Source organism: Leptonychotes weddellii, unplaced genomic scaffold, assembly GCF_054177405.1.
Source record: "Leptonychotes weddellii isolate Sample4059 unplaced genomic scaffold, ASM5417740v2 HiC_scaffold_7732, whole genome shotgun sequence".
In the NCBI taxonomy this organism is placed as follows: Eukaryota; Metazoa; Chordata; class Mammalia; order Carnivora; family Phocidae; genus Leptonychotes; species Leptonychotes weddellii.
In genome coordinates this window covers 1-6,981 of record NW_028047534.1, presented here as the reverse complement: position 1 = coordinate 6,981, position 6,981 = coordinate 1, and the positions used below count along the sequence as shown (strand labels likewise).

Here is a 6,981-nt window from a genome sequence, read left to right as displayed (position 1 = left end):
CCTAGTAACATGCTTTATTTAATTAAATGATGATTAAAATATCTCCATAATGGTACCAAAAGAGTTGAACATTCTCGAGTCCTGAACTTGCAAACTTAAGGGTTATGGGGAACAAATATAAGTACTTATTATGTGCCTGATTAGTTCACATAACTCTACATAGTAGGTCAATATTCTTTTCACTTTACAGATGAATGAGCACTCCCAAATTAAAATGAAAAGGTGGCTGTTTCCTCCTAAAATTCGCAATCATAAAATATGTAAAAGTCACATCCATTATTTTTTGTTTTGTTTTTTAAGTCCGAGAACATAAAAACATCACACGTTCTGAGATGTGCTTTAAGTACATGAATCAGGACTGTAGTTCTGCTCTTTCTGGAACCAATACGCACCCAACTCCCACCGCATTACCTTAGGATACGTTATGGCAGGCCCTCTTTTCATCAGTAATACATAGTCTTCCAATGCCGGCCTCCTCAGCTTGAGGTGCTTACCAGAAGAACTCCTCAGTATCTGGCCGGGAAACTTTCCCACGATCTCGCTGAACGGGACAGTCCCCCAGCTACTATTCAAGTGTCCGGCGTTACTCAACCTAAATAATTTTTTAAATTGTGTTTCTCTCTTCCCAGTCTCAGCTAAGATCAGCTCCCCAACGCGAAAGGGCCCCTCCCTGGAAGCTGGCCAGGAAGAGGGGCCAGGAAGCTCTTCTACCTCGGTCACAGACTGGGCCAAGGAGGGAGGCAAGGGACCCCTGGATCCCTGGTGGGCGGGACCGGGCTGGTCCTGGTCTCCGCTCGAGTCCTCGCGCTCTCGAGAGGGTGACTCCTCTTCTGGCGTCGGCAGTCTGAGGACTTCCAGTGACGAAAGACATCCGATCCCAGTGCCTCGGACGCGCAGAGGGAGAGATGGAGGCGACTCTGTGCTGGGGGCTTTGCTCCGTGACGCTTCGCGCCATCCCTCTCCGTCTCGTGCGTCTCTAGGCGAGGATTCGCAACACAGTGACCGGGCTGTCTGCAAGGGCTCTCGCCCAAGGCCCCGCAGGAACGAAGAAGTTCCGAGCCCTAGCCACCTCCTGAGGCGCCGCAGCCGTAGGAACACCAGACCTCGCCGCTGGGCTGACAGCATGGTGTCCAGCGCAGGCGCCGTCGCACACAAGTGACGTAGAGCCGGGCGAGACCCTCTCGCTGCCGCACCGACGAGTCTGCCTAGGGTATCTGCAGCGCTTTCGCAGGAAGAGCTCCGCAACTGCGCATGCGTCCAGAGGGTGGGGTAGTCTACATTGGGGGCGCGAGGGCTACGGGATGTCGCTGAGTAATTGTCCCAGGAGCGAGTCACACTCCCGGACAGGGGCACATTTTGCTCTTTGGAATGTTGGCAGAGTAAACAATTGGCCGCTGACAAATCTCCACCAGCCTCACCCCCCGGGGACAGGAGGCTTAAGAGAGACAAAGCCTGTCAAAGTGCTGTGTAAACTGAAGTCCCGTACCAGGGTCGGCTCGCTGGTCATCAGGAACACGAACGTCACGTGGTCACCCCCAAGATGTAGGAGTTAAAAAGCCCAGAGATGCTTTGACTGTCGCCGTTTGTATGGGTCACCCGCTGACCCGCGTTCCTTTCCAACTGACTGCGAAGTTCTTCCCCCGCCGGCCCTATCAAGTCCCTTCCACTGGGCTCTGACTGCCTGTGTTCTTATTTAGCAGAATTGTTTCTAATAATTAAAATATAGCAGCTAATTATTTTACTACCCCTAAAACTAAATAGAATCATCTTTAAGGGGGAAAGGCCACTGCTAACACAGGGTTGTAGGGCAGAGGGGTATTGCAGGCTGAATTTAATCCCGTCAAAATTCATGCACTGAAGTCCCAAACTCCAGTATCTCAGAATGTGACTGTTATGGGGAATAGGGTTAAAGAGGTAATTAAGTTAAAATGAAGTCATTAATGTGGGACCTAATTGACTATGAGTGGTATCCTTATAAGAAAAGGAGATAGAACACAGGCACACAGGGAAGACCGGCTAAAGACAGGCAGCAGGTGTCCATCTACAAGCCAAGGAGAGAGGCCTCAGAAGAAACCACACCCGCGGACAACTTGATGTTGGACTTAATATGCTCCAGAACTGTGAGAGAATAAATTTGTTGTGTAAGAAAGAAAAAAAAAGCTTATCTGTATTTTCTGATTCTTTTTTTTTATTGGATCTTTTTAAAAATCATTTATTCCAGGGGTGCGTGGGTGGCTCAGTGGGTGAAGCATCTGACTCTTGGTTTTGACTTAGGTTGTGATCTCAGGGTCTTGGGATTGAGCCCCTTGTCAATCTCCCTCTGCTCCCCTTCCCTCTCCCTCTGCTCCTCCCCCTGCTATCTCTCTCTCTTTATAAAATAAATAAATACAATATTTTTTTTAAAAAGTCATTTATTCTGGGATTTGGAACCACACCCCAAAAGAATTAAAAATAAATTTATTTAACCCTAAAAACAAAACAAAACCAGAAAAAGGTTATCTTTGGAGTCCAAAGTCCTAATTTGACATTAAATATCACTAACCTGTTTAATATTAATTCACTTGGCAAAAGTGTATTGAGGGTTTGACAATACCAAGCACGGGAGATATTTATTTAATTTAAGTTTACAACAACCCTGTGTTAGAAGTAAGTATTCCTGCTTTATGCATAAGAAAACTGACCCAGGGAGATTAAATGATTTTGGCAACATCCCCCAGCTGACAAGCGTCATGACAGGGTTTCTGATCTAGGTAGTCTGGTTCAGCAGGCCATGCTCTTTGTACTGTAACACCCTTTCTCAAAGGCCAGTCAACAGTACAATTGAATGTAGAGTTAAATTTAAAATATGCTCAAAGGGCTATGGATTCAGTTTAAATTGTACAAAATAAGTCTTGTTATTACTTTTGAAGACATAAATTAGTACTCTCTAAACTGTGCTTTCTAAAACGTCAGCCACCACAAACTCCATTATCAGGATTTCTCTCTTTGAGGCCTAAAAATGAATAAAGAAACTGCTTTCCCTCCACCCCAACTGTAAGTCTCACTTCTGGTTTTGATTTGTTTTTTTTTTTTAAGAAAGTTTTTATGACCAATCTTTTTATTATTACTGCCAAATAAGGGCCTGAGCTGAACTTTCTGAATCCTAAGCCTTACTAATGGTTTTAAAATGTATCATTCCTACTTCATTATCTCTTAAAGATGATTAAATGATATTTGGCTGTTATTTCAGAAGGAGTAGGACTTGGAAAGAAGAAGATCTATTGACGGAATATGGGAAATAAATTTACATCTCTTTGATTTCTAAGATAAACTATAAACAGTAAATGGCATCCCATTTTATTGTTTGAATAAGACATAATATTTTATCCTATACACATCTAATGAAATACATTAACATGTTGAAAAATATAATTATTCCTTATTTATTCATGATCTTTCAGAGCATTTAAGCTCTAAAAAAAGATCACTATGTGTGCCTTTCTATTTTTTTTTCTATTTTCTATTTTTGGCTATACTTTTCCCTTTTCCTTCTGTCTTCCCTATGAAACTGTCAGCCTGCACTCTGAAACTATTATCTGACAATATAAGGCATCATCAACTCATCATGTTTATGGTATAAGGTCAGAAAGACACTGTCTTCTAGTGGCATTTAGTCAAGCAATTACTTTAAAGTCCAAATAGCTGTCAAGAAGTACTATGGCTAATGGCTGACATTTTAAAATCTCCAGTCAAATTAGATCACTAGTTCTAATTCCACAGATGTTCTCCTCTACCTCTTTGTGTGTGTTTCTTTCCTCTGTTTTGTATAATTTTCCCTCATCCTTCAGGTATCAGCCTCACCAGAATGGTGGCTTATAATAAGTCCAAAACACTGGGAGAAGTGCCTCTCCTTTCTGTTCCTGTATATCCTGTCTTTAGACCAACCCTCCACAGTGCATGTCAGGTTAAATGAAATCACTGTTTATTTACCATTTCCCAGTTTGGAGGATAAGATTGTGCAGAGGGCTGTGTCTAATTCATCATTATAATTCCATTGCCTGTCATAGTGCCTGGAACAAAATGTGCCCTCAATAAATATTTGCTTAATAAACGAATGAATAAAGTAGGAAATGAGAAAACCAGTAGTCCTGATCCTAGGTGACTACTAAATGATTCAGCATGCAAATATGGTCCAAATATATTTAATACTTGTGTATTTTATTGTGTATCTTTACATGTATCTAGATTTTATTTTATTTTTTCACTTTTTTAAAGATTTTATTTATTTATTTGACAGAGAGAGAAAGACAGTGAGAGAGGGAACACAAACAGGGGGAGTGGGAGAGGGAGAAGCATGCAGGGCTCTATCCCAGGACCCTGGCACCATGACCTGAGCCGAAGGCAGATGCTTAATGACTGAGCCACCCAGGTGCCCTTTATTTTATTTTTTTAAAGATTTTATTTATTTGAAAGAGAGAGAGAGAGTGAGCACACACAAGCAGCGTGGAGGGGCAGAGGAAAGAGGAAGAAGCAGACTCCCTGATGAGCAGGGAGCCCAGTGAGATGCGGGGCTCCATTCCAGGACCCTGAGATCATGACCTGAGCCGAAGGCAGATGCTTAACCAACTGAGCTACCCAGGTGCCCCATGTATTTAGATTTTAATAGAACTGTTGAAGTTCATAATTTTTTTAAACTTTTAGTGAAAGAAAAAGTATTTAAATCTGAGAATGTAATTGCTTTTCTCTTGCTTTGTCATTTGTTTCTCCAGTTGCTGCTGAGCTTGAATCTGGATTCTGTAGAATTCCTCCAGGATTTACTGTTATGTATTAGAAATTGAAGGAGTCTATTGAAGGAGGTCAAAAGGTACAAATTTCTGATGACACTAGTTAATAGTATTTTTTTTAAGATTATTTATTTGAGAGAGAGAGAGAATGAGGGGCGGGGCAGAGGGAGAGGAAGAAGCAGACTCCCTGCTGAGCAGGGAGCCTGACAAGGGGCTCATTCCCAGGACTCGGGGATCATGACCTGAGCTGAAGGCAGATGCTTAACCAACTAAATCACCCAAGCACCTCAATAGTTATTAATATTGTGTTGCATATTTGAAAGTTGCTAGGAGAGTGCATCTTAAAAGTTCTTACACTGCCTTGATACTGTAGCTTTATTGTTAGTTTTGAAATCAGGTAATATGATGACACCAACTTTGTTCTTCTTTTAGATGATTGTTTCACTTCACATAAGGATTAATTTACCAATTTCTACAAAAAGTCCTGCTAAGATTCTGATAGGGATTGTATTGAATTTATAGAACAAATTGAGTAGAATTGCTGTCTTGACAATATTGAGTTTATCAATTCATGAACATGCAATGTCGTTTCATTTATTTAGGTCTCCTTTAAGTTCTCTCAGCAGTGTTTTATACTTTTTAGAATACAAGTCTTGAACATTTGTTAATTTTTTTTCCCAAGTATTTTATTCTTTCCGGTGCTGTTGTAAATGGAGTCATTCTCAATTTAATTTTGATTGTCCACCAATAGAATGAAGAAATACCGTTGGTTTTATATATTAATCTTGTATCTTGAGACCTTGGTACATTAATTTATTAGTTTTAGAATTTTTTGTGATTTCTTGAAATTTTCTGTAAGTCATCTGTGAATAAAAATACTTTTATTCCTTTCTCTCCAATTTGGATGCTATTATTATAATTATTATTATCATTATTTACTTTATTGCACTAGCTGGAACCTTCAGTAAAATATTGAATAGAATTGATGAGAGTGGACAGCATTCATTTATTTTCAATCTTAGGAGGAAAGCATCAATCTTTCACCATGAAGTATGAAGTGAGCTCTGCGTTTTTGTAGATTCCCCTTATCAGGTTGAGGTTATTCCCTTCTGTCCCTACTTTGTTAAAAGTTTGTTTGTTTGTTTGTTTTATTTATCTGAGAGAGAGTGGGAGTGGGGGGAGGAGCAGAAGGAGAGGAGGAGTGGGGGAAAGAATCTCAAGCATACTCTGTGCTGAGCCTGGAACCTGGCATGGGGCTTGAGCTCAGGACACTGAGATCATGACCTGAGGCACCCGGGCACCCCAAAAGTTTGTTTGTTTGTTTGTTTTTAATTATGAATGGGTGTTGGATTTTGTTAAAATCTTTTTCTTTATCTTTCAAGATTATCATGCATTTTTAGTCCTTTATTCCATTAACATGGTATGTTACAATTTTTGAATTTTGAATGTTAAACCAAACTTGCATTCCTGGAATAAATCCCATTTGATCATGGTATTTAATCTTTTTTTATATATTGCTGATTTGATTTGCAAATGTTTTGTTAAGGATTAAAGATTGTAGGATCTATCACTTTTTAGGATAAAAAGAATTAGTTAAAAGTTGAATTGTTACCCAACTTTTACATCAACATGGATGGGACTGGAGGAGATTATGCTAAGTGAAATGAGTCAAGCAGAGAAAGTCAATTATCATATGGTTTCACTTATTTGTGGAACATAAGGAATAGCATGGAAGACATTAGGAGAAGGAAGGGAAAAATGGGGGACGGAATTGGAGGGAGAGATGAACCATGAGAGACTATGGACTCTGAGAAACAAACAGGGTTTTAGAGGGGAGGGAGTAGGGGGGATTGGTTAGCCCTGTGATGGGTATTAAGGAGGGCACGTACTGAATGGAGCACTGGGTGTTATACGAAAACAATGGATGGTGGATTACCACATCAAAAACCAATGATGTATTATATGGTGACTAACATAACATAATAAAATTTTTTTAAAAAGTTGAATTGTTAGTAAGGTTTTTTTTTTTTTAAAAGATTTTATTTATTTATTTGACAGAGAGATAGAGAGCACAAGTAGGTAGAGTGGCAGGCAAAGGGAGAGGAAGAAGCAGGCTCTCTGCTGAGCAGGGAGCCCGATGCAGAGCTTGATCCCCGGACCCTGGAATCATGACCTGAGCCAAAGTCAGCCGCTTAACCGACTGAGCCACCCAGGTGCC

At 40.6% G+C, this 6,981-nt stretch overlaps 1 pseudogene; it reads right to left on the bottom strand.

The window, feature by feature from the left end:
- Positions 1-306: 306 nt before the first annotated feature.
- Positions 307-1,229, bottom strand: LOC145715801 (tRNA (adenine(58)-N(1))-methyltransferase, mitochondrial pseudogene; annotated as a pseudogene).
- Between the last annotated feature and the right edge of the window lie 5,752 nt (positions 1,230-6,981).